Source organism: Schistocerca serialis, chromosome 1, assembly GCF_023864345.2.
Source record: "Schistocerca serialis cubense isolate TAMUIC-IGC-003099 chromosome 1, iqSchSeri2.2, whole genome shotgun sequence".
Classification (NCBI taxonomy): Eukaryota; Metazoa; Arthropoda; class Insecta; order Orthoptera; family Acrididae; genus Schistocerca; species Schistocerca serialis.
In genome coordinates this window covers 1138642295-1138670008 of record NC_064638.1, presented here as the reverse complement: position 1 = coordinate 1138670008, position 27714 = coordinate 1138642295, and positions in this window count along the sequence as shown.

Below are 27714 nucleotides of genomic sequence, written 5' to 3'. Positions count from 1 at the left end.
AATTCCAGCACTCTTTACCGACGTATCCCACGTGATAAATCAGGTTCAATTTGAAATTCTGCATACTGAGGGAAGGTAAACGATTACACCACATTTCACATGTAAAACCGTTTATTGAGAGATAATCTGCTTTTTAACTTAGTGTCTGCTATAAAATTTTTCACTTCACATTACTAGTATGCTTTGTCACACTTAGAAACTGTTAATACGCAACAATGTTTTGAAGTTAACTATCCAGGCAAGAACCTAGGGAACTTATTTAGACAGTAATTACGAATGCTCTTTTATAGTGAACAGACAACACAGTGTTATTGTGTGTACATTCTTGCTTGTTAGTTGCACAATTACATAACGACTATAAGACTTACATATTTGGAACATATATTGTTAATGAGATTTTGATGCAACATTTTGGTTTACTTGAAAAGACATTCTAGATTTAAAGTACTTTCTGAGAGATTACGGATGACTTAGCATTTGGTTTGTTGGCAGCTACATGAGTATATCATGAGGCTACTAATGAGTGACATAATTTACATTATTGCTTTTGCGTTGTATCTGTTTTATGTCTGCACGGTTTTTCTACATTCTTCTGGAAAGTAAAGCATGTTTTAATAGTAACTTTTGTGGTATAGCTACAATGATACATCCTTTACTGTAGCACAACATTACATTACAGTACAGTACTTTCTTGATCCCAGCAATGTATGTAATAACTACGATATCTATACGCATATCATTTCATTTTTGCTTATGACGAGGTAGGTACGTTGACTTCTGCAGAACTTTGCTTACGGACGATGATAATTACGGCACTTGGCACATTTTTATCGTTAAGTGATGACAGAAATTATCTTACAGCAAGACACACAATTTAGCGCTACAGGATACGCATTTGAGTGATTTTTGAATTACAAAGATACAAGGGAGGTTTTTGGTGATACATTTCATTCCATTGCTGTAATCTGTAACACCTGAGCGTGTAATTACATTAATCCTCAGGGGTACATGCCTACTTTGTGTACCACGTGTGTGGCAAGCGCAAGGAGCCCTAGCTAATATGATGTTTGCTAATACAACTTTACACACCGGTACCATATTCCTCTAACACAGAATTACACACCTACCTGATCATTTAACTGAGAGAGACAAACTTTTTTTTTTACTATGTCAGTGAATTCACACGTACAAAATTGTATTTTATCTGTACTTTGGGCACTGTTCATATTTTTTCAGAACCATTATGATACTATGAGAGCTTTGAATGATGTATTTGGTGTGAGATCACAATTTTTGAAGTACATTTGAGGTAGATGACACTAGTGAAATGAGAGAAAAATATTTTTTAGGTTTTGAAATTACTGAAAGAAGCTATGAGTATTTTGAGATGTGATTGATCTGTTATGATGATGTTATTATGACAACGATGTGCATTATGCTGTTGAAGTGTGTTTATGATCAATGAGATGATGCTATATGAGGAATTTGATTATACTATGTATTTTATTATGATGAAATATTGAAGATGTGTCAAAGAATATGTATATGTGTAATAAGGTAAGGAATAATGAGTAGTGGTTAGGGACTCTGGTTTGTGGAAAAGGATGTTGGAAACCGAGAACCATACTTTATGAAATGTGTGTACATGTATGAATGTAAAACAATGCGGAGGGAGATTTTTAGATACTACTATTCATGAGATTTAGTTTCTCCACATTTCTACCATAATTTTTCCACCTGTGAAATTTTATTTCTATCAAACTGTACTGTAGCGGAAACTGCTGTCGCAGTTCGGGAAGGAAGGTAGGAGACACTGACGTAATGCGCTGTGGGCGCCTCACTACGCGACAGTCGCCTCAAAAAACAACCATTAGTGTGTGCCTTACAGAGGCATAGGTGTAGAAAAAAGAGGCCATGGACATCGCTACTGACATTTCTTTGTAGAAAGCATCGCAAATACAACACTCTCATACATGAAAATATATGATTACACTTTGGAGCTCATAATTTCTGATATTTACTAAAATGCTTATGGTATCATGAGAAGTATTTTTACGTCTATACACCTGATTATGACTACTGTCTTTTTAGTTGAGAAAGTTTTTTACTGCTTTATGACATGCCATAAGGCTAGTGAATGACATCTTCATGCTTTGCCTTGCATATATTTTCTTATTTTGTTTAATATCTAGTTTCTAGCTGCGCTGCAGCATTGGTTATAATAAAATTTAGTGGATGTAGTAATGTAAATATTTTATGTCTACAGTTCTACTAAATAACAATTTTACGATCTATTTTCTTATAAAAAAGGGAGCACTAAGAAACAAAAAAAGTACAGGAAGGAGAACTGATATAGACGTTAGGATGTAAATAGACATTTCCCTTCACAGGAATTGCATACATAATTTTTTCAACGGCTTGCTAACTTGTTTAGTAGAGTAAGTTATTGTGATACATCACTGTAGTGTTAAGATGTAACATAGGTATTAAGGTGTAAATAGACATTTCCTTTCTCTGTATTGCTATATTTACTGTAACATTTTTTCTGCTTGAGTTTTGTCATATTTAGGTATAGTTTATTGCATTTGCTACTGCTGTTTGCTGGCTTAGTCCTATTGAATTTCACTTTGTATTATTCTGCTAAGCCAGTTTTACTACTGACTTATTCTTCTTGTTGCTGCACATTGTCTTATATTAGTTGTAATGTTGCATTTCCTTTTTTTGCTAATTTATATTTATTGCTGCTTGCTTTGCCACTTTGCATTTTTTTCCTCGTTCTTGTTTGTGTAATGTTTGTGCTGCTGCATTGTCTCGTCCCTCAGTTTATGTATCTGAGCTCAGTAGACTTCATTTATCTTAAGAGAGTGTATACAATATAAGAAACTAAGTATGAAGAATAGGGAAAGAATGCATTGAGAAGTTATATGAAAAAGTTTTGCTGAAAAAGTGGTGAAAGAGGATATGAATTGAATATGGAAAGCATGCTTAGATAGGTCCTTTTGCAAAAAAAAAAAAAAAAAAAAAAAAAAAAAGTTGAAATAAGAGGAAATATCTATTGACTAAAGTTTTGGGTTGAACTGCAAATGTTACACTGGAAACAAACCCTGTCCTTTCCTTTTGTGTTATTGCCGGCTGGTGTGGCCGTGCGGTTAAAGGCGCTTCAGTCTGGAACCGTGTGACCGCTCCGGTCGCAGGTTCGAATCCTGCCTCAGGTTTGGATGTGTGTGGTGTCCTTAGGTTAGTTAGGTTTAATTAGTTCTAAGTTCTAGGCGACTGATGAGTTCAGCAGTTAAGTCGCATAGTGCTCAGAGCCATTTGAACCATTTTTTTGTGTTATTCCGCTCTGTGTTTGTGTACCCTTGTGTGTCTATGTTCTTCCGGTCTTTATGTGTTTATCTGATAAGAGTCATGTCGTAGAGTTTTCTAATACTAAGCTACATTCACTATTATGAGGAGTACTGTTATCCTCAAATGCTTTGGAAACATATTTAGATGTTATTTATTCTCTTATGTTTTTCTTTAATGATCTTATGTCAAATTAATGTTTGAATATTCTCATTTCTCATTTATTTACTTATGTCACAATTCTTATAATACTCATGTATATGCTTATTTCTATTCTTTTGTACAGCCTGTATTGCTACAAATATTGTCTGTACCATTACTTTCTTTAATGATGTTTTCTGTACCTTTATAATTGTATTGTAATTGTATAGACACCAGGTTCTTCAAATTAAGTGAATAGTAGGGATTGATTTTAGTGCACACATTTCTGTTGGTCATACTATATGTGTAAAATCTCAGCTGCTAAATGACTGTCTTGCTGTTTGGACGTGTGTTGATAATTCAGCAAGGGACTGGTTAACAGCATTGCTGGTTATAAGGACATTTCAAAACTTTTTTTGTGAGTGCAGAAGTGGTGTTTCATAGACCTGCTATATTATCCACAAGACTCTTTGATGCTGATTGTGCACGTGCACGGTCGCAATGGATGGTTGCTGGCCATCTCTACAAGGACTACAGTGGATCTGCACTTTTGGTGGACCACCAATACCCTTATCTCTACAAGGACAACCGTGGGCCTGCACCTGTGGTGGCCCACCAGCACCATAATCTCTACCAGGACTTCAGTGAGTCTGCACCTGTGGTGGCCCACCAATACCATTATCTCTACAAGAAATACTGCAGGTCCACTCTGTGATGGCCTACCTACCAATATTCTTCAAAACTTCGACTGACTCTGATATGGATTTGCTCTGTTGTGGTCCATTACCTGTCTGCATGTCAAGAGTCAGCACTATGTTATGCAAGATTGCATGGACATCCACTACTTCTGTGTGCATTTTCATTTACTACTCAGACTTTGTGCATAAAACTGCAGTTACTACTGTGATAAATGATCAGGACTGTCTTTATGGAGTGTGAGAACAATTTTTGCTTTTGACCAACAGTATATCAATAAGTGTGTGCATTTGATATATTTGTTATCGTTAATATAAAAAAATTTAGCAAATAAGTAATGGCTACTGCCCAAAAAAATTTGTAAATTTTTTGTGGGGAGCATGGGGGCTATGTTAGTAGACTGTTTAGGGTTTAATGTTGGTAACGACACGTAGTGCTCTGTATGAAAATCACTGACTGTGCTGTGTGCAGTCTGTGGCTGGTTGGACTCATAGTTGAAATATAATATTCGCTTGTGTAGTGTTGGGTAGTTGGATGCGAACAGCGTGTAGCGTTGGGCAGCTGGGGGTGAACCGCCAGCAGTGGTGGATGTGGGGAGAGAGATGCCAGAGTTTTGAGAGGTTACTATGATCGGACGATCTGGACGTGTGTCCGTCAGAAAAAGGAAATTTGTTTAATTCGATGTCACAAAATTATATATATATATATATATATATATATATATATATATATATATATATATATAATGACTTTTGAACGCTATTAAGGTAAATACATTGTTTGTTGCCTATCAAAGTCTTTCATTTGGTAACTATGCCCATCAGTAGTTAGTGCCTTCAGAAACTTTTATTCAGGTGGCAGTATTCGTGCTCGCTGTATTGCAGTAGTTCGGGTAACGAAGATTTTTCTGAGGTAAGTGGTTCAGGAGAGGTATAGGTTATTGTTAGTCAGGGCCATTCTTTTATAGGGATTATTGAAAGTCAGATTCCGTTGCGCTAAAAATATTGTGTGTCAGTTTAATGATGCTTAGAATAAGTAAAGAGAGAACTGTCCAAGTACGTTCAGTTTTGCTCAGCTGTTTGAAAATCAAATAAGGTAAAAGTTTTTCCAGCACTGTCATTCTTTACATACAAAGCGGAAGTTTCATGCCTAATAGTATTTGTAAATTCATATTTGGGACTTCTAAAAGACATCCATGGATAGCCGTGTTTCTTCTCTGGTGATCTTCCCTTTACTTTCAATTATTCCCACAATATAGACTTTAGTCGTGGTTAATATGGAACAAGTATTCTTTCTTCTAATTGCTTCCAGAAACTCTTGGTAAGCTAAGGAAACTATATAAATGTCACTGCATTTTCTCCACGCATTTCTTATCACTATAGGTTTTGCATGCTCTTTCCCTACCATTTTATGTTCTTCCAATGACCATTTCCTTGTAGGAATAGTCAGTGTGAAAGTAATTAACCTCTCAGTTTATGGCCCTATGATTGTGGTGTTACATCCTGGATTCTGGCCCATGTTCCAGGATGTTGCCCATTTTCCGTTACTGTAATAGGATAATTATCCTTTTCATTGCTTTGTTTAGGAAAAGTTATGTTTTCCTGTAGTACCATCGGCATCTTTGTTACTGGGTACAAATACTTGTGAACCATGCATGATTATTTATTTGATTATTTGTCGTTTTGTTGCTGTGTCTTTTATCCATATGACAAAAGTTACTTGCCGTTTTCTTTTGAAACTTCGGCGGGTAACGACAATGTTCGCTGTGTTCTTTATGTCTGCTCTCTCCTTGATGAAATCTCGCCTTTCTTTAGTTAGTGTATCTAGGCATTCTGTAAAAGTTAACAGAGTATCTACATTAGTCCATTCTCTCTACCTAATTTCTTTCAGTACAAGGTAAGATAATCTCGTACCAGGACTTGTACAAATTTTTTTTTCTCTAATTGCTTGTTCTAACACTTACATATAGCCACTACAGCTAACCCAAGTATTATTATAATCCTTAGAATCCAGTAATTCCTGTGTTTATTTTTCTTCTGTCTCGGTGACCAATACTTCCTTTTAAATTTCTGCTGGAAATCGTCCCAATTCCTTGGAATGAGCGTTTCTCCATTCCGATACGTCAGATACTAAATAACTTAGTGTAAGATACGTGTTCTAGGAATCTTCCCGCTTCTTACGTGAAGATCGATAGAATACTCTTAAGAAGTACGTCGGATCTACCTCACTATCTGGTTCAAAATTCGAAAACTGTTTTGACCAGTTCTTTCCATTTCCTGTCTGCAATTATTCTATCAGATCACATGATAACCCAGAGTTATATATTGTGGTCTTATTTCTAAATTCCTGCTGTGCACTGTCAAGCACTTTCCATAACTTCTGAAATTTATTATGATGTTCAACAGCATCGTCCACCGAATTGGGTGTAACGCTAGCGGAACCTACTTTTTCTTGCATGTTTTGTTCTACTAATGCCTGCAAACACTTCACCAAATTATTCACACCTTCAGGGTTACTACTTATTTCAACAAGTTCCCTATATTGTTATAATACTCCTACTCTACTTCACGTCTTTCAGATTTGACTGTTCATGCAAGTAGCTCGAGAGTGGATCGTTCCTCTACGATCGTTTTGTTTTATCGTCTACCTTTTTAAACTGTTTTTCAACCTCCTTCCTGATCGCTAAATCGAACTGTTTTCGTACTTCACTCCGCAAATCCTTAGGTAATCTAACTAAGGCCTCGTTTATATTGGAAATTAAGTGCTTGAAGAGTGTATTTTTGTAGCTACCGTGTGTAAACTGTTTTAATTCCTCCCATTGAGCTTTAGTGCCAATTTGTAATTCCTCCAATGCGCCTTATTAACTTTTCTGTAATTCATCTATTTGTGCCTAACAGACATTAGTTCTGCCATTTTACGTGTAGTGACAGACATACAATGCAGATAAACTGTATATAAACCTAAAAATCCCTTCGCTACTAAGATTACATTTTAACATAGCTGCGTAAAATTAGTGATAGACGCTTCTATCAACTTCCGCACGAGAAACTACTAACAATGGTATTTCAGGGTTTTGGTCTGTTTACAGCTCAGTTAATGGGTATCACCGATAGCTGCACCTGGCCGCTGATACGCCGTATGGGTGCAGCGATGTCTCTATGAGCCGCTATGTAGACGTTGCCGTAATCTGGTGACCAACCGTTGTCTTGCAAGGCAAAGCTGCGCTGCCGTCGCGTTACTCGGCTGCCGTCAATGCCGTCGGAAGTTTCAGCTGCAATCGTGGGCTCGGAATCAGCACACTGAAATCTTCCGTTTCGCCGACGAAATATGTCTTCACTCATGTGTCGACGACTATTTCAACACGTAAATGTTGCTTGTTGTTGACTTCGTTGCTGTAGTCAACTAACATCGTTTATCCCTTCTGATGTGATAAGTCACATTTATTTCGTTTGAACCAAATATAAAAATCTTCCTCTTAAATATTGTAAAGACATTGGGTGGGGGCCGATGAACTCGATATTTGGTCCCCCGCACCAAATCAACCAACCTACATTGGGCGACACTACAGTGTGTGCTCACTTCTACATTGTTTGTCTAAAAATTCTTTTTACTAGTTCTAAAGCTCTCTTACTTCAGTGCCTCTTATTCGCGTCCTTCACCTTAGGCGCCACAGTGAAGTGTTTTAGTCACAAGTTATGGGTTGTAACTGAGTCAGCAACTTCATTAGCGATTGGTCGGTTCCGTATCCTACCGTCGACCAATCCCTAGCGTTTGTACACGGTGGAAAGACTCATGTAGTACAGCCCAGGTGGTCATAGATGGATTGTGACCTCACAGAGCCATGGCCAGTACCTCAATCTCGGATCATATATCGGAAATTTACACTATTATAAATATCGCTACAGGTATATGAGCTGCATTGAGACGTCATAGAGCTGCACCTGTATGAACTGGTCACCATGTTCGATCGCCCTCTTGTATTCCACGTCGGCCATCTTTGATTCTGACATCATTGACTGGTGCTTACATTCCAAGTGTGGAAATGTGACATCATAGAGCCTATCCGAATACTCCTTCCATAGGACGCACTAACACAATTGGAGTTTTTAATTTTTAATTCCCTGCCAGAATTTGAATTTACTGCCAGTTTACCATAGGGCAATTAAACTTTGTTAGGGGAGGGAGGGCGAGCGTGGGAGGGGAAATCCCAAGACTCATTGTTAACATCATCAACGAAATTATCAGTTGTACACATACTGCCTGAATGCTCAAAACATGTCTAGTGGCAGTAAGTGTAGATTGTGATAAACTCTGCTATCCTTAAGAACGTGACATAGGTATGTACACGTGTTGACTCTGGTTACTTAAAAGTTGAATATTAACAGAGAGCAAAGCACGACGTAATTAGGTCGGAGAAGTGCTGAATTTCACTGTGTTCTGGAGCTGCATGACTCGGTGGGTTCTTGTCAGTCACAAGACGAACAGGCAGTCTATCCTGCGGAGCAATCAAGCCCGATAAGTGACTCACATGACGATAACGTAGCGAATAACAGCCAGTTTGCCAATAAACTCAGTTCAGCGAGCAGCAGTACTCGATAGAAACGGCAGACGTCGGACCACAACAGACGAGTCAGTAGTAATCATCCATAATTCGGAAGAGAGACGAGGATCGAAACAGGGTGCACAAGAGATTGACCCAATACGTTCCAGAGCAGCGTCACGAGAGTTAGTGATTCAGGAGATAATGAATTGAACATAATTGTATTTTTAAAAGCAATGAGGAAAGAAAATAGAGACGTAGGTGAGATGATCAGACAGGAAATTAGACATGAAAAAGAACATACGGTCGTGGGGGAGAGTTTACGGAACGAAATTTGAGAGATACGGAGCGAGACTAAGGAATTTATTATATTGGCAGAGACTTCCCAGAAAAGGCTGATATAGCGATAGACAAAGTCGAGGACCCAAAAAGGTTGGCAATGAGGCGATAACAGCAAGTAAAAAAATCAACAAGAATAGTAGTAAGGCCACATTTGAAAGACATCAAACAGTCGAGAACACTGAGCAGCATATCAATGTAAGGTTAGAAGAAGCTGCGAACTTCCTTGCGAACGAAATGTGGGGCAGAATGAACAGCACGGTTCAGGTACTAAGAGCGGGATTGTTGTTGTTGTTGTTGTTTTGGTCTTCAGTCCTGAGACTGGTTTGCTACTCTATACTGTGCAAGCTTCTTCATCTCCCAGTTCTTACTGCAACCTACGTCCTTCTGAATCTGCTTAGTGAATTCATCTCTTGGTCTCCGTCTACGATATTTACCCTCCACACTGCCCTCCAATGCTAAATTTGTGATCCCTTGATGCCTCAGAACATGTCCTACCAATCGATCCCTTCTTCTTGTCAAGTTGTGCCACAAACTCCTCTTCTCCCCAATTCTATTCAATACCTCATCATTAGTTATATGATCTACCCATCTAATCTTCAGACACCGCAAATCCGACACCAATAGCATAATCAGAGGAAATGCATGTACAACTAACGTATAAAAAGCAACAAGAGAAAATCGATTCGAAGATGAAGTATATGAAGAAGATGAAGTAGATCCAACAGCATGGAAAAGTAGGACGGTTACTGCGGGCGAGGTATCCAACGATTCACGCGACTGTGTCCCACTGAGTAGGAGCCATGAATAGACTATTACTGATATTAGGCAGTAAGACCTGCAAAAGGTAGAGGCGAGCGTCTGGCCGAATGTTACAGCAGAAACACCGATCGAATTCAAACATTTTCTGCGGATCAGAAATTTCCAGAAGTGCAAGGACGAGGGGAACACACTTCACCCGAAAACGTGGATATCCCTGTTTAACTTAGTGTTTGGCCTCTACAATATAAACTTTATTGTTATCTTAAGAAAACATGATCAAGAAAAATCAGTTTCTGGACGATCCAAGCAGGCCAGGTGAGATACACGAAAATTCCGTCTCACTACCTTCAAGTATTAGCAGGGAGATGCGACATGGATATTAGTATTTTCCAATACACGCTGCACAAACTGCGTTTAATATCAGACATCGCCGCAGGCGTGAAAACCAAGGGCACTTTAGCGGACTGCTACGTCATCAAATTACGACACTTGCGACAGAAACTGACGTTTAGGCAAGGGGTACCATTCGTCGAATACATCAGGAGGAGCAGGCTTTGGAATGAAAAGATCAAATAATGGTGACTGGAACGAAGGAAGGAGAAATACTGACAGACGTCGAGAGGATGGTACGTGAAAAGAAATTACGACAAAGTACCACAAAGTGACAGATGACAAAATTCGGGAAATACTAACAATGGAAAACGTGTCGGAGCTAATGGAAAGGGTGATGAAGTCTCATCTATGTGGCCACAGCTCTCCTAGGCATCGACGTCCGGAAAGTGAGGTGGAGACAAATGTAAGGCCCCCGTCATCAATCAGACCCAGCCTCATAAATGTTATTCAGTGTGACGACAATTCAGAAGCCTTACTTAACGGAAGGAAACTAGAACGACAGGAGACATCCATAGGTACTAAACGTGACCGTAGGTGACGGGGAAACATTCGGAATTATGGATAGTGGAAGCAAAATTTCGGCGATAGGAGAAATAACGTTGGACAGATGTAAAAAAAAATCATAGTTGGCTGGAGCTATCAATAAGCAAAATCAAGATTAAGATTGAAGTCATAGGAAAATCCATTGAGGTGGATAGACAAGTGAGACATGAATTAATGTCTCAGGGATACTTGTTGACAGTGAACTTTTTGGTACTTCCAAGTACTGAGTCTATAATAGGTATGGACGTGCTGAATGATTATGGCCCCTTATTAGAGCTGGGAAAAGGTGAACTAATCATGCAAAAAAACGAAAGATGCCGCAGCAAACACCTCAGGTGCAGATACTGGGGAACTGTTTGCGACTCTATGTGTATGATGTAAACAGGGAGATCGAGAATACTATGGGGAGGAATATGATGATGATGAGGCAAGAGACAAGGAAGTGGAATGGAGAAGGGCAATCGAAGTAGCCATCCAAGAATGTGGGAGCAGAAGACAGAGAATTACACAGACTCCTAAGGAAAACCGTGATATGTTCCTGATGAAAACAGATGCTGCCGACAACTTCAAAGTGAGAGAATGCAAGAAAATCTTTGTGCCTTCATATGCTATCCCACTGATTTATTGGTACAGAATGGGACAGGAAATTGGGTTCATGTTACGAGAGCGCATAATAGAACATGTGACGTCGAAGTCTGTCAGGCGTTGTTGGGAAGAAAGGCAGGTCTGTACGCCTGGTATTGGACTCTAGACAAATCAGTTCAATAATAAAATCGTAAATGGACAGGATCCATGGGCTGGAAGGAAGAGCGAGGACCGGCAGAAAAGAAGGGCTGAGTGAGGGAGTACCATGTAGCACAGATGGTTCTGGACAAGTCTTTCCATCTGACAGATAAACAAAATAAACTGTGCCATAACTTCTTTTCTGTCTATAACGCAGCCATACATATGCACAGCATCACACACGCAAATACATATGAGCTGGAGACCACAAAATCTGAGAAGTCAGGCGATGTGCATCGTATCTGCCACATCTAACCCTTTATTGAATAAACAGGCAAGAACAAAAAAAATGGCTCTGAGCACTATGGGACTCAACATCTGAGGTCATCAGTCCCCTAGAACTTAGAACTACACTACTGGCCATTAAAATTGCTACACCAAGAAGAAATTCAGATGATAAACGGGTATTCATTGGACAAATATATTATACTATAACTGACATGTGATTACATTTTCACGCAATTTGGGTGCATAGATCCTGAGAAATCAGTACCCAGAACAACCACCCCTGGCCGTAATAACGTCCTTGAGTCGCCTGAGCATTGAGTCAAACAGAGCTTGGATGGCGTGTACAGGTACAGCTGCCCATGCAGCTTCAACACGATACCACAGTTCATCAAGAGTAGTGACTGGCGTGTTGTGCCGAGCCAGTTGATAGGCCACCATTGACCAGATGTATTCAATTGGTGAGATATCTGGAGAATGTGCTCGCCAGGACAGCAGTCGAACATTTTCTGTATCCAGAAAGGCCCGTACAGGACCTACAACACGCGCTCGTTCATTATCCTGCCGAAATGTAGGGTTTCGCGGGGATCGAATGAAGGGTAGATCCACGGGTCGTACCACATCTGAAATATAACGTCCACTGTTCAAAGTGCCGTCAGTGCGAACAAGAGGTGACCGAGACGTGTAACCAATGGCACCCCACACCATCACGCCGGGTGATATTCCAGTATGGCGATGACGAATACACGCTTCCAATGTGCGTTCACCTTGATGTTGCCAAACATGGATGTGACCATCATGATGCTGTAGACAGAACCTGGATTAATCCGAAAAAATTACGTTTTGACATTCGTGAACCCAGGTTCGTCGTTGAGTACACCATCGCAGGCGCTCCTGTCTATGATGCAGCTTCAAGGGTAACCGCAGTCATGGTCTCCGAGCTGATAGTACATGCTGCTGCAAACGTCGTCGAACTGTTCGTGCAGATAGTTCTTGTCTTGCATACGTCCCCATCTGTTGACTCAGGGATCGAGACGTGGTTGCACCATCCGTTACAGCCATGCGAATAAGATGCCTGTCATCTCGACTGCTAGTGATACGAGGCAGTTGGGATCCAGCACGGCGTTCCGTATTACCCTCCTGAACCCACCAATTTCATATTCTGCTAACAGTCATTGGATCTCGACAAACGCGAGCAGCAATGTCGCGATACGATAAACTGCAATCGCGATAGGCTACAATCCGACCTTTACCAAAGTCGGAAACGTGATGGTACGCATTTCTCCTCCTTACACGAGGTATCACAACAACGTTTCACCAGGCAACGCTGATCAACTGCTGTTTGTGTATGAGAAATCGGTTGGAAACTTTTCACATGTCACCACGTTGTAGATGTCGCCACCGGCGCCACCCTTGTGTGAATGCTCTGAAAAGCTAATCATTTGCATATCACAGCATCCTCTTCCTGTCGGTTAAATTTCGCGTCTGTAGCACGTCATCCTCGTGGTGTAGCAATTTTAACCTAAGGACATCACACACATCCATGCCCGAGGCAGGATTCGAACCTGCGACCGTAGCAGGCACGCGGTTCCAAACTGAAGCGCCTAGAACCGCACGGCCACACCGGCCGGCAAACAGGCAAGAACATTGCAGCAAAAGTGAGAAAAGATGGAGTAACTTAATATGGACTGGGGACAGAAGATCATGTAGTATAAGCAGTGTGCATGCATACAAGAAGAAGGACTACTTACAAAACATCAACAAACAGCATGGAAAAGGAAGTCCGTAAGAATTGGTGCATGTTGGATATAGCGGCCAATAAAGCACACTAACAGTACACATTACTAAAGGAGCGACCAGTCGCGAAATACATTATAAATGTTGAGATGACAATGTCGGATAGCCTTTGTAAGGGATGAAAATACGGGGACTGTTCCTCTTGTCATGCACACATTTCTCTGTTGTCGTTAACACTGAGTAAAATGGTTCAAATGGCTCTAAGCACTATGCGACTTAACTTTGAGGTCATCGGTCGCCTAGAACTTAGAACTAATTAAACCTAACTAACCTAAGGACATCACACACATCCCGAGGCAGGATTCGAACCTGCGACCTTATCGGTCGCTCGGTTCCAGACTGTAGCGCGTAGAACCGCATGGCCACTCCGGCCGGCTAACACTGAGTAGTGGTCAATTTTTTGGGGGAATTTGTGATTGGTGTTTGTGCTCGTGTTTATTCCGTCGACACAGAGCCGCGTCGTAGACGATGATTATTTGATTTATTGTTACCCTTACTAGTGAAGTGAATGGACTATTTGAGGAGGTTAGTGTCCTATATTGATTTGACGTCAGAGAATGTTCAAGGGCACTGTATGTTCAAGGTTTTTGTATTTTGTAGAAGCAGGTAGCGCCATGTTGGTATGACAGGCAATGTTGTTAGTTGGCTGAAGGATAACTTGGATAGGAATGGCGACAGGAACACGCTGTACAATGCACACCTTTCGACTGATGAGCGATCAGCAGCTATCCCATAGCCAGTAACAGTATTTGATGATGTGGAAGTTGTGCTGTTCGTAATTCATATATCTGTCAACAGCATTCAGGAGAATGGAGATTCCATGTATCAACGGATAACCAGGGAGGAAGTGATGCATTGAATAATAAAGAGGATGATCGAAAATGATGGGTACGATGGTATGAAGCAGTGGTGGACACAAAGTAATTACAAATTCTGCATTCAGCTTTGCAAATTACTCACTGCAAAGAAAATCAATGTGCGTATACTTAAGTGTGATACACAGTAGTGCGTGAATGCTTTTTGCCCGTAGGAGATGCGAGAAATTCGTGATAGAGAAAGAGCCTCAGTCAGGTTTATGGGTACCCGAGATTTCAGAAATAATTGTGCCTTCGATTTAGTGTATTTGCATATTAATATTTATTAGGTATATTCGCATGTTAGGGTTACGTTGGATTATTCGCATGATCCGATTGGTTAGGAATATCATCGTAATGCGACTGTGCATTTAAATCGACCTGAATAATCTAGATATAAAGCCTGAGCGGTACGGCATGGTAACTAAGTAGGACACTATGGGGAGAATTAACACGAGATCAATCGTTTCTTAAGTGGGACTATTAGCATTAAGCAAATGATAAATTTTGCTATCATCAGTGTTACAGTGTGCAGAATCTATCTATCTATGATCTATGAGATATTAATTCGGATGCGAACCAAGCGCATAAAAGCACATCATGAAAGACAGGTGTGCCCAAGTGGATGTGGATCAACACATTGATTTTGATAGCAACCGCGCTATGTTCACTATGGTGTAATTCTCTGCCATGTTGTGATGTTGCATGACTCTTAAATCATGTGATGAAGGTTCTTACCTATTGGAAAACGTAAACGCCACACGGCTGTCAAACAGAGATACATTTCCGGGGTACCACTTGCACAATGCAGGTCGGTTGAGCATCATCGTCTACGAAAGTCCCACCTAGCATGTCATATGTTACGATGAAAATAACTTATATGTAATTATTTGATTATTAGTTACATCTTCCATTGTTTTATTTCAAAAACGAAAGAAAGGTATTCCCAGTATCAAAATTTATAAGATACAATGAAAAGATATCGAATGAAAAAAAACACAACCAAGAATCACACACGGTCCATCGGTTTGGAAACCTAAGTACTTGTACACTTTCTTCTTCCTCCAACTACGCTGATCACTTTTTTAATTCTTAATCAGTACTAGTTTTTTACATACTTCTCACAAGGAACCAAATAAAGAACATTACGTATTACAATAAAAGGCAGAAAATTATAAGACAAATATGATATTTTTGTTAGTTTTTTCACAAACAGAAAACCGAACATGTCTGAAGTTTATTCCACACTTTAACAAGGAACCACACAACAAAACATTAAAAATACTGTAAGGGCACAAATTTGTAAGACAAATTTGATTGTTCCATGTTTTACAAACAGAAAGCAGAAAATATCTGAATCTTATTCCACACTCTTCACAAGGAACCTGCAGAAAACTGCAAGAAAATAATTAGCTACACGCTCCGGCAATAAATGAAAGTAATTGTCTTGCAACTTTACGCCAAATAAAGGAACATCTGAATCTCCAACTCTCGAACACAGGGTAGAGGAATTCTCAGAATCCACTGTCCGTAAGGTTCGTTTATCTAATCAGAAGTAACAACTCAATGAAGCTCCTCAGAACTGGGACGTCCCAACTGTTGGAAAAACTTATGAATACCTTTCTTAAGAAATTGGCATAATGTGTTTCATATCTCGTACGGCGATTAATCTTTTTGTGTTATTCGAATACCAAAATTGCAGCACAGCCATTCCATTGTCGTCAAAGATGGAACTAACCGCCATTCATGGAAACCAGCTGATCGCACTGGTATTTTGTCTGATGAAGTACGCCACATACAGGTAAAGAATTACCGCTGGTGTGATTTCTGTCTAAGTGGTACGGCTAGGAAAGGCTGTGATATGATATGTCAGAGTCCATCACCTTTCCACACACTAAACAGTGTTGATCCCTGTCCGTCAGGTCGCAACACGTGCAATCAAGCATGTTTATTACTGCAGACCGGCCCCTATCACATACTAGTGATTAACTAGAACATACCATGAGGTCTGCACCGTCCGGTTCAAATAGTGGTTGGAGGGGGGGGGGGGCGGTTGCACGACCAGAGGATGGACCAGACTCGCATATCGGGTATCGCCATTTCACCACGTTCCTACCATGACACCACATTAAGAGACGATAAATATCTCTCACAGTCGGTTCCCTGGACGACAACAGCGCATGAGGGACCTAGCTACCGTCTACAAGAAACAATGCAATGTGTGAAAGTATCGGCGAAATGTTGCCGACTGGAACAGGTAGCGCATAAGAGCATGGCATTATTTCGTCAGTCAATGCCGATTTTACTGTATACGTCCGATGGTGAGCATAGCCCGCAAGAATAAGGTAAAAGATTTAAGTGGGACATTCGTACTGTCAACGCCACTGTCCCACATGCCGAGGGTTAGTGTGGCGTAACGAATCTTGAGTAGCATCCCGTGGCTGACAAAATATCCGAAATCCGCCAGCAGGCTATCCACAGTTCTCGTCGGCAGCGGAAACATCTGTACCGTACATGGTAATCGTGACGTAACATATACGTTGACATATTACAAACACTGTACCATGTCCAGGACTCGTAAGGAATTATCTCGCAAGCAACTTAGCGTGAATCATCAGGAGCAGGTGGATAAAATTCACTGTCGCTGTCGTCCGTAGATTACGGTGAATGGAATCCCCAAACATCTCAACATTTCTACTACCCGTAATGGGCCGAGGTCCCCATCCAGTGCTCGTCCAATGAGCATTACCCCGATTTTGCCTTATTCAGCTCTGCCCACCGCGTCTCCATACTGTGTGAAGTATTCGAGGGACCTTCACACCCCTTCTACCGATCGCACGAGGAATAGCAGGACATCCGCATGCACTCGACAGGTGAAGGTATCACCCCTCAACTCCAAGCCACTGACCGTCCGATCCAGCACGTTCATGAGTGGTTCAAGTGCTACCACAGAGACGACAATTGAAGCTGAGAGCTTTCACTTACTTATAATCGGTATAGGACCTGCATCTCTGCCGTTCACTGTCAATCCGGAGATCACAGCCCTTAGCAGTCGTATGACGATCCGAATAAAAACTGGGGGAAACGCCATGCAGCGTATGACCGATGTTAGGAAGTCATGATTAACAAAAAAAAAAAAAAAAAAAGAGAGAGAGAGAGAGAAAAACTAAACTCCGCTCGAACAGGTCATGAAGGCTCAATGGTACCGACCGGTCGCCGTGACATCCTCAGCCCACAGGCGTCACTGGATGCGGATATGGAGGGGCGTGTAGTTAGCACACCGCTCTATCCGCCTTATGTCAGTTTAGTAATCTGGTCAAGAACTTGATCAAAATCGACAGAGACTGAGCCGCTCTAAGCCCCTAGCCAGAGCTATCACGGCTCAACAGTCTATAGTTGCTAATTGCAGGGAAGCTAAGACGACATGGCTGCATGAAAAATGTGAACATCTCGAAAAAGAAATGATGCTGGAAGGACTGACTCAGCATACAGGAAAGTCAAAACAACCTTCGGTGACACAAAAAGCAAGAATGGTAACATTAGGAGTGCAACGGGAATTCCACTGACAAATGCTGAGGAGAGATCGGATAGGTGGAAAGAGTACATTGTAGGGCCTCTATGAGGGGAAGATCTGTCACATGTGATAGAAGAAGAAACAGGAGTCTATTTAGAAGAGATAAGGGATCCAGTATTAGAATCAGAATTTAAGAAAGTTTTGGAAGACTTAAGATCAAATACAGCAGAAGGGGTGGATACCACTCCATCAGAAATATAAAATCACTGGGAGAGGTGGTAACACAACCACTATTCACGTTGGTGCGTAAAAGTTTGAGACTCGTTACACACCATCTGACTTTAAGAAAAGCACCATCCACACAATTCCGAAGTAGCAAGAGCTGACAAGTGCGAGAATTACTGCACAATCAGCTTAACAGCTCATGCATCCATGGTGCTGAAAAGAATAATATACAAAATAATTGAAAAGATAATTGAAGAAGTGTTAGATCACGATCAGTTTGGTTTAGGAGAGGTAAAGGCACCAGAGACGCAATTCTCGCGTTGCGGTTGGTAATGGAAGCAAGACTAAAGAAAAATCAAGATACGTGCATAGAATTTTTTGACCTGGAAAAAGTGTTCGACAATGTAAAACGGTGCAAGATGTTAGAAATTCTGAGAATAATTGGGGTAAGCTACAGGGAGAGACGGGTAATCCACAATATGGGTAACAGCCAAGAAGCAATAAGAAGAGTTGACCAAGAACGAAGTGCTCGGATAAAAAATGTGTGACACAGGGATGTAGTCTTTCCCCCCTTCTGTTCAATCTGAACATCGAAGAAGCAATAATGGAAATCAAAAAAGGTCCAGGAGTAGAATTAAAATTCAAGTAGAAAGGATATCAATGATTCGCTCATGACATTGCTATACTGGGGGAGTGTGAAGAAGAATTACAGGGTGTGCTGAATGGAATGAACAATCTAATGAGCACAGAATATGGATTGAGAATAAATCGAAGAAAGACGAAAGTAATGAAAAGTTCCAGAAATGAGAACAGCGAAAAACTTAGCATCAGGATTGATGGTCACGAAGTAGATGAAGTTAAGGAATTCTGCTACCTGGGCAACAAAATAACCAATGACGGACGGAGCTAGTCTACCGATACGCGGTACAAAATATTAAATCGTGCGTCAAGTCGGACACAAAACAAAGTAAAATGAAAATTGTAAAACTTTAAATTATTGAAAATATCACTCGCGGATTCTGAAAATGAGCATGTAATTAACTGTCAGAACGGTAATTCGTAATGAAATGAAATGATAACGAAGTAAAAGACTCTATAAGATAACTGTATAGAATCTATGTAGCAACGTAATTGTTCTTCTACTCACTGGTGCAAGAAACCAACAAGACCAGCATTATTGCAGACACTCTGTGTTCTAGCCTTGAAGAAAACGCACGCTACGGCGGTCATCTGGGATTGCAAGTTGTGAATTTTAAATAATATATGGTAATTTATACTAATTATACAATTTTCTTTCACGGGTATAGTGACCTTCATGCAGAAGTAAAAATATTCTTTTCAAAGTTTTCAGTACACTGGATAAACACCAAGAACGTCCGAACAATCGACCATTCTTGGCAGACATCTTCCGTAGGAATAATTTCATTATAATTTCATTGCGTTCCGTCATCAACGGGCGCTTTGAAATACAAGCATCACAATTAGTCAAGGAAAGAAAGTGCATAAATTAATTTATTTCGTATTAAAGTAAAAACTAAGAATATTCATTTCAATAAAAACATTGGCCGCTTCTCGGCAAAACAAAGATTATTCTGTTTAAAAAAGAAAATACTTTCTTTAATTCAAAGGTTTCTTTAATTTAATTTCGCTACGGTAAAGATATCCTGCAGCATCATTTTAATTTGAGGATAAGAAATATAATACCTGAGATTACGTTTACGTTTTTCTCTCTATAAACGCTCCACGTAGACATCAATTTTAACGGATTCTAAAAGCCCCTCAGTCAATCCTATATTAACAAGGTGGTGAGTCGCTTGCTGTTAAATAATCAGAGCTCAGAGAACTATTTTAGAAAGTATAGATTCCGGTTCCCATACGATCATCATTCTTTCTTGTGTCCGCTCCGCCAAATAAGTGTGCTATTCCAGCCCTTGCAGGGTTAAATATCAATAAAGCTATGCGTTAAATTTTTCTTACGCTCTTTTCGTCACATTCGTTGAGGGCGCCGTAAGTATTCTTGAGACGGTGTCCGGAACTGGGCGGTATCAGTACACAAGGAGGACATCAAAAACAGACTAGGCCTGTCAAAAAGGGCATTTCTGGCCAAGAGAAGTCTACTAGTATCAAACATTGGCCTCAATTTAAGGCAATTTCTGAGTACGTACGTCTGGAGTACAGCATTGTACGGTACTGAAACATGGACTGTGGGAAAACCGGAACGTTTGAAAATTAGGTGGACTGATTAGGTAAGGAATGAGGAGGTTCTGGTCAGAATCGGAGAGGAAAGGAATATGTGGAAAACACTGGCAAGGAGAAGGGACAGGATAATAGTAAATCTATTAAGACTTCAGAGAATGACTTTCAAGGTACTAGAGGGAACTGTAGAGGGTAACAACTGTAGAGGAAGAGGAATACAGAGATTGAAAGTACATACAGCAGATGGTGGACGACGTACGTTGCAAGTGCTTCTCTCAGATGAAGAGGTTGGCACACTAAAGGAATTCGTGGCGGGCCGCATCAAACCAGTCAGAAGTCTGATGACCCAAAAACAAAAAAAAATGTACTGCAGGAATTGTTTGATCTGGGGAAATTTGTGTGGAAATACTGTCTTGAGCCGTGGCGCCATTAGTCGCGCAAAAATCTTACAGTCACCACTAAGAATGGTGAGTGGTTGGTAGTGATCCAGCTCTCACGCACCGACCTTGCTCTGCTAGACACACTGCATGATTGGTAACGACTTTACCGCATGAAAACGCAAAAACGTAATAAGTCTAACATTATTAACGTTGGACCCCATATTATATTAATCAAAAAATTTTGTTTTTACACGATCTTTAGGTTTATCACATTGAAAATACGATTTTCCGTCGTCAACTTTGACCTCAATTTTTCAAAAATAAGGGAGTGTAGCAAAAAGCTGAAACAAGTGTCTCTTTATTATCAGTACAGAAGGTTCTTGGAAAACTTGATCAAACTCGGTGACTCACATGCCAGACCCTCGTCTTGTGAGTGCCAGTGTGGAACTGTACACACGGTGATTTTGCTGAATGGGGCCGTACTGAAGGGAACGGTCCCTAGAGGATAAGGGGCAAAAGTTTCTCACAGACATACGGCAGAAACCCGTTCCAATAGAGGTACTCCGACTTGAAGATGGAGATAAAAGATCTTTGACATTGACAAATTGCCTGCTGACTTCTGTCAAATGTCCCTCGGCCGAAATTTGTTTAACGATTTTTCTAACGTTTCGCCAGCACGAGTGGCTGACATCGTCAAAGCTTCACTTTCGATTGCTGGTGGCGGACAGAAGTTGTAAATTATACTGTACGTACCTGGTGCGCGAACGTACGAGGGCTTTCTCGTGGTCGTTACTGGTATGGTTCCCCCCTTCTTACCTGCAATGGTCGTTCGCCGCAGCACAGGAATCCAGGATCTGTTCACCTTGAGGCTTTCTTCCTTTATGTCTAAAACGTGACCCAACTCTGTCACACAGTAGAGAACCGGTGGAGCTGCTGAAGAATTCTGGACTACCAGAGGACGTCATCAAACACTTTAGAGCACGAGCTCTTAGACCACCTAGGCTGAACGGATTATCTAAAGTCCATAAGAAAGGTATTCCACTGAGGTCAATTATTAGCACCATTGGTTCTCCTATCTACAGGCTGGGCAAATTTTTGATTAAGTTGACCAGTCCGATAGTTGGCGACTGTGAATATCGCATCAAAAGTCTCAGATGTTCATTGAGAAATTCAACAGAGTTGGCACAAACGATATTTTAGACAGCCTGGATGAGGTCTCACTATTTACAAAAGTTTCTGAGGAGGACTCATTGAAACTGTTAGTAGAGCATTTTCCTCTAGAAACGATAAAGTTGTTTCGATATGTTATGACGACCAACTAATTCCTATACTGCTGTAAATTTTATGAAATTACCGGCGGAATGGCTATAGGTTCTCCGTCTCTAGCAATGGCCAACATTTTGTGGGACATTTTGAGAAACGTACATTAGATTCAGCTCCCCTTCATTCATCTTCATTTTATCTTTGTGCTGACGACACATTTATGATCTGGACGTACGGTGTAGAAGCTCTTGAGCACTTCCAGGAACATATGAACAGCAAACATTTAGTTCACCGTCGAGACACAGAAAGAGGGAAGGCTGCCGCTTTTAGATGTTCTGCTAAACGAGGTCGGATGGACGCCTCGGCCACTCAGTGTACCGCAAGCTGACGCACACTGATTTATATCCAAGTACGCAGAGTTATCTCCATCCAGTAAAGAAGGGAACGGCTTCAAAAACGCTGGTACACAGAGCAAAAACCGTTTCCGAAGACCACTTCGATTCAGAAACCAGTCACTTGAAGTATGTGTTCCGAAATAACGTCTATGGATCACGTGATTTCAAGCCAGAATTCACAAAGAAAAGGAAACGTGAAAGTGTTGAACATTCACGTCATATGCCACCGATTACATTTCTTTCCTTCTGCGGCACTACATACAGCAAAATAGGCAGAGTTCTGCGAAGACGAGGTATCAGATGTGTTTACCGACCTTCTAAGAAATTAACGCAGATGCTACGCCCTGTTAAAGACGGTCTCGGCTTCAGGATTCCTGGAATTTCCAACATCCCACCTGAATGTGGACAGTCCATCCGCACCGTTTCCGACTGCTGTGCAGAACATCAATGGCATATTAAAAATCGTGAGCTGGAGAAATGCGTAGTTGCTGAGCACAGCCTCACAAATAAACGAAAATACCGTCTGATGAAACAAAAGTTTTTTCCCAAGCTCCCATATACTGGTACTCTATAAGTAAGTAGGCTGTAGAAATATGAAAGTGTGAGAAAACCTTCAACTCTGACGGCGGATATAATCTTAAGGTGCATGGAAGCGAGCTCTCGATGCAGAGAAGAACCACAGATTTCCGTCGCAATGTTTACGCTACGGCGGGAACGGTGTCGCCACCAGTGCAGACGTTGACACCATCTGCGACTGCGTGACATAACTACCGACCAATCAGAAGCCGTTCATGGGCTATAAAAGGTCACCACAGCAGCGAATTTGACAGTTGACGTTGTTAATGGTGGAAATCGCCGAAAGCTGGAGGTTTTACTCTGAACTGACGCGTAAAGATTTCCTCGTTTTTGTTGGACGGCACAGAAATCCAGGATCCGTTCAGCGTGCTGCAGCGAACTACCGAAGCAGGTAGCAAGGAGATAGCCATAGCGCCAGGTGCGTATACACTGTCCAGTCGCATTAATGTGACCACTTGTGAAAAGCCTGAACAACCAACTCTTGCAGCGCGAACCACTACGAGATACGCAGAAAGATTGTCAATGAGGTTGTCGAAAGTACAGCCGGCGATGTGGAGCCATGCTGACTCTAGTGCTGTGGGCAGCTACGCTATCTTTCTAGGCTGCGAATCCGTGGCACATACAGCCAGCTGCGCTATGTTTTGTAATTGCATTGCTAATTAAGCATATAAAAACATTTTTTCGTGATTTGCTTTAGATTTCTATTCTTTTTCTTTTGCTCATATGGGCATTTCTAATTGTGATTATGTAACATTCTACTGTGGTTTTTAAATGTAAAGATGTAATTCTGATTATTTCGTTTGCCAATGGATAAATATGTTTCTTGCTTTGTATCTGTGGTAAAGTTTGTAAAGTTCTCTTTTGGAATATTATTAATTGTGAAAAATGCAGTCAATAATATTTATAAAGATTTATGTAATTTACGATAACGATATAACATCTATAGACAGGGGACTGAGATAGTGATATCGATAGTCGAAAGGTTGTTGTGTAGTAGAGGGGATGGTGGATGGTGTATCTGTGAAGCGTGCGCGTAAAAATAATACTGTGTTTTATGAAAAGCATAAGAAATTGTATGGACAGTGACACCGAACTATCAGATTGTTAATTCTCTTTACCACTGCGATATGTAATGCCATCGCCAGCGAACTTTAAGAGCAAATAAACCTTACTGTGAAAGTGCCGCTAACAATACTTTGTTGTGGCCGACACGAACAGTGCTTTTATGCGAATGAACTTTGCTGGTATTGGTTTTGGGTGGTGGAACTGTTGTCTATCACTTTCTATCAAGCCGTGAAAGTGAAGACTTTAATTAACTGCGTCACTTCCAGTGACGTTGTCGAAGTTTGAATTGCGAGAACAGAATGGACATTGTTTACAGTGTACTTCACACACAAGAACAATTCTATGAACTGTGTATTTGTGGCTAAGACTATATGAATGTGACGAACTGTGTAATTATGGACGATAGCGCCACGTACAGTGCATAAAGTGTAAAAACGAGCGATGACTACGTCATGTACTTTGAAAGAGATGACATGTCAACAACGGTCGTATACTGGCGTCTTGTGGTTTGTTAATTACCACGGGTTTAATGATACAGCTCTGCCGGAACTTTATTTGCATTTTGCCTGAGAAAATTAACCAGCGAACTGCCTGTATCCTGCTCTCATCATCGTAACCCGCCGAAATTGTGCTGCCCAACGCAACGCTCCGTATGCAACAAAAAGTTAAGAGATTTCGCCGAACGCTATCCCCTGACCTAGAAACTTTCTTTCTCCGTTTAAAGTATAAGAATTACAGACTCTATTCAAACAAATTCTTTCTTTAGTTTATGTTTACTTTCTGCTAACGAAAATAAAAAATTACAATCAGTGAATTAAAAGTTGCCTGTTAGTCATTGTTGAAACACCAGTAAATATAAACTTCTTCGCCTCATTATAACTAAGTCTCCTTGCATGTCAAAATTATTGTAGTTGTTTTATGTAGTTTTATGTATTGTTATGAGACTAGATATATGACAGTGACTAATAAGAGTATTTTGTCGCGAAATATGGAGTCACGCGAAAATTACGGCGACCGCCATAATTGCTTGCGTTCTGACCAATAACGTAAAAGCTGCTATTCCCGTATTGGTGCATATCCTGACGTGAGCGTGAATTCCATATGTCAGCTGTCAAATCACGTAGGAACTGTTTACACAGTAACAAAAGTTTTTGATATTGTATTGCTGCGAGTCGTAGTATTAAGAGACACTGGTTATACTCAAAAGTGGGTAGATGTATGGTGAACCCCCCCCCCCCTTAGTATTCATACAATTATTAACAATATTGTGTGTGATTCACGAAATTTTGTCACTTTTCTAATTCCTTTCAGATATTGTCTTAGATGTCTTTGAAGTTTCAGAGAATATATACACAGTTTTGTCGGTTCAGGTTAATTTCAGAGCAGTTTCTCGTGAATATTAGAGTTTTCAGTTCATAAACAAAGTGAGATCGTGACCAATTGAGAAGTATTACAAAGAGTGCGGTTTTCCAACTAGAATTTTGGATGTCTTCACAGTTCAGATTTTGATAATTATTTTTCCTGTGGGTTGAGGTCATCACAGTTTCTCGGCTGAGAATCAGTGGCACATACAACCCGATCGAACTGATCCCACAAATTCTCTATTCGGCTTAAATCTGTGGAATTTGGTGACCAGGGCATACGGTAAACTCGTCCTGATGTCTTCAGATCACTCACGTTCACCGCGAGAGGGGAGACACATTGCATTGTCCTGCTGGTAGATGCCCTAGTGCCGAGGAACCAACTGGATACGGGGTGGACATGGTCTCCAAGGATAATTGCATACTTGTGTTCATCCACTATGCCTTCCAGAATGACTACATCATCAAGGGAGTGCCACGAAAAAGTTCCCCAGACTATAACACTTCCTCCTCCGCTGTTTTGAGACACTTCACGCCATACTTGCCAACGACCATTTGTCCGGTGGAGCATAAAATGGAAGTTATCTTAAGATGCAACCTATCGGCACTCAGTGGAGGTCCATTTGCGGTATTGGCGTGCAGTTTCTAGCATTTGTGGCCAAGAAATGTTAACAAGCAGTCGTTGAGCAGGAGTCACTGAGGTAGCCTCTTGGTTCATCTGTATGGTCAGTTGCTCAACAGTTGCACATATATTGGTCTGTTCGCCCGCACACGTATCCGCATCCGTCGTTTGCCCTGTTATGTATGGCCCGTGGTGCACCACAGCTGCTCCACCGCCACAGATTGGATAACGGCCTTTTGCTGTGTACAGTATACTTTAACCAAGGAAGCATGCGAACAGCTTACAACCTTAGCCATTCCGGAAAAGCTTCCATCCTTCGCCCGAAAGCCAATGATCATGCCCTCTTGGACGTCTGGTAAATCGCTCCGTTTCTGCTTTACGACAACGACTGCACTAGAGATGGGCAAAGTCGTCCATCCTTGGGAACAAGTTCACTGGTGATCGCTCTTATTTGGGAACCGTTCATTTTTAGTCCTTCACCGTTCATTGTGCTTGGTATATGGTTCTTATGAAAAACTGAAAGTCAGTAGCATAGGTGACTGAAGATGGAGAGCACCAAGAGGGGGGACCCTGTGCCACTGAAATAATATTGTAGGGCTCATCATGTTCTCTTTACAAAATGTGACATCATACACTCGATTACGAAGAGCGGGCTTCATTCGGTTGTAAGTCGGTCTACCTTCCATAACAATGAAAATGCTCTCTTTCCTTAGATAAAAAAGACGGAAAATTTCTACTCGTGTGTGCCGTTCCGACGTCCTTTGCATGTTTAATAACAAAAAATCTTGGCTTTTTACAAGTATTTCTTCTTGACAGAAGCCAACAAGATACTTGTCAAGAAGTGGCCACGAATGCCGTAACAATTTCTTTGACAGCGTTGGTTTCAGCGACTGAAAGCACATATGAAACTACGGCAGGGACAAGGGAATGATCTGTTCCAATTAGTGTTTTAGCTCCACACTCAGTACGATAGTAATCTTATTCACAATAACTGTCACTATCCGTATTTCTTGCAAAACGTGCCGGCCTTGTTACCAAACGGCTAGCTGTGGTAACCCTTTGGCGTAACCACTTTGCATGCCCTACTGAGAGTGGAGGTAAAACACTAAACAGAAAGACCATGCGCTCGTCACAAAAGGTAATGTTATATATCCCTTGCCTAGTGAACCGCTACTAGATCTAGTCATACAAAAAAAAAAATTAAGACTAACAATATGCAGGGAGGCGGAGAGGAACTACACTGCCAAAAATCTTTTATTTCCCTCTTTATGTGGATGTACCTCCATTGTAACGTATTATCGACCGTATATACATGTTTTTTTTTTCACCTTAACTTCTTAGGTATCGTTTCCTGGAGTTAGTCGCCATTTACCGAAATAGCCCTTTTAGAATGACTTCCGAATATCATGGACACATCATTACAGCTCATATCAGCAAGCGCTTTAGTAGCCACGCTGTACCCGTTGATGTCCAGTACTCCAGTAGGCACGGAACAAGTGGAGCTGTGTAGCAGATAGCGGCAGGAGTAGTTGTGTGGTGGGGAGGTGCGGACGATTGCGGTCAGATCAACCACACGCGGATCAGTCAGCTGCCATGGCTACGGCGGAACACCAGCCTGACCCAGCCGAACACCGTGAGTACTGCAGCATCCATCAGAGCCAGCTCCTATCATACGAGGCGTCTTAATGAAAATAGAAAA